The sequence below is a fragment of the Frankliniella occidentalis genome, unplaced genomic scaffold (genome assembly GCF_000697945.3).
Source record: "Frankliniella occidentalis isolate FOCC.00 unplaced genomic scaffold, Focc_3.1 Scaffold17, whole genome shotgun sequence".
Taxonomy (NCBI): Eukaryota; Metazoa; Arthropoda; class Insecta; order Thysanoptera; family Thripidae; genus Frankliniella; species Frankliniella occidentalis.
In genome coordinates, this window is record NW_026267147.1 from 3,126,737 (window position 1) to 3,127,837 (window position 1,101).

Genomic DNA, 1,101 nt, shown 5'->3' on the forward strand with positions numbered 1-1,101 from the left:
ACCCCACCGCCGGACCAGACCCGGGCCCCATGGCTGCAGGAGGTACGCCCCTAATCTCCTTATTAGCGACTCTGTGGACCCAGGGCGAGCCACGGCAAGCTCGCCGGCAAGGCCACGGGCCTGCACCTGAGTGAACCACCCTGGTATAAATCAGTATAAATAAAACGACGATTTTGGCCAGACTCTTGCAGGAGGTATGTGACTGTAGTATTTTCCTTTATATGGCAAATTGGGACATGGCATTGTAATGCGTTTGCAGGGAAGCTTGAGCAGCCGAAGAAGCATCGCGCCGGGCCGGCCAGATAGTCGCGGGGACCATCCACCCCTAAAGTCGACAAGAACGACACAAGAACATCGAGCAGCTGCAGCAGCAGCAGAAGCAGCGACATCAGCAGTAGCAGCAGCGGCGGCAGCAGCAGCAGCGAAAGCAGCGGTACTGCACGCGACGCCAACGTGACAGGTGTCACGCGCCCCGCGCCGCCCCGTCACGCTGACGTCCTCATCGGACAGCGAACGGCGCTGACGGGACGCGCGGGACGCGGGCCCCCGCCGGCGCAAATAAAATGCCATACGTCAACGCAAGCACGGCTCGTCCACGACAGAACTACTGCTGCTCTACATATTTATTTTTTTGTGTTTTTGTTCATCTCGTCTCCCTCTCTTTTTTTGTTTGTTGGTTTGTCCCTCTCTTTCTGTGGTTTACTGCTTTTACCCCCGCGCGCGGCCCCGCCGAGCGCAATGCTGCTCCGTGTCGCTGCCGTTGTGGCCTAGAACGTCTCGAAAGAGAGACAGGCTGGAGAGGTGGTGGTGCTCTCGCGAGAGAGAGTTTTTTTGTGTGTGGCGTGTGTGTGTGTGTGTGTGTGAAAGGGTGTGTGAGTTTTTCAACGTGCGAGTCCAGACCGGGTCGTCTTCGCAGAGCGCGGGGGCGGAGCCAGCCTTACGAGGGAACAGGCCCGGTCCCGGTCAGCGGTGAACGGCACCCCGCTGGGGGTAGGCAACCCATTCGGCGAACCCCCAGCGGGATCGAGGAGGTCTGGACGGAAAGGACCCGGACTGAACGAGGAAGTCGTGCGAGTCGAAAAAGGGGCGGGGGGAGACGGG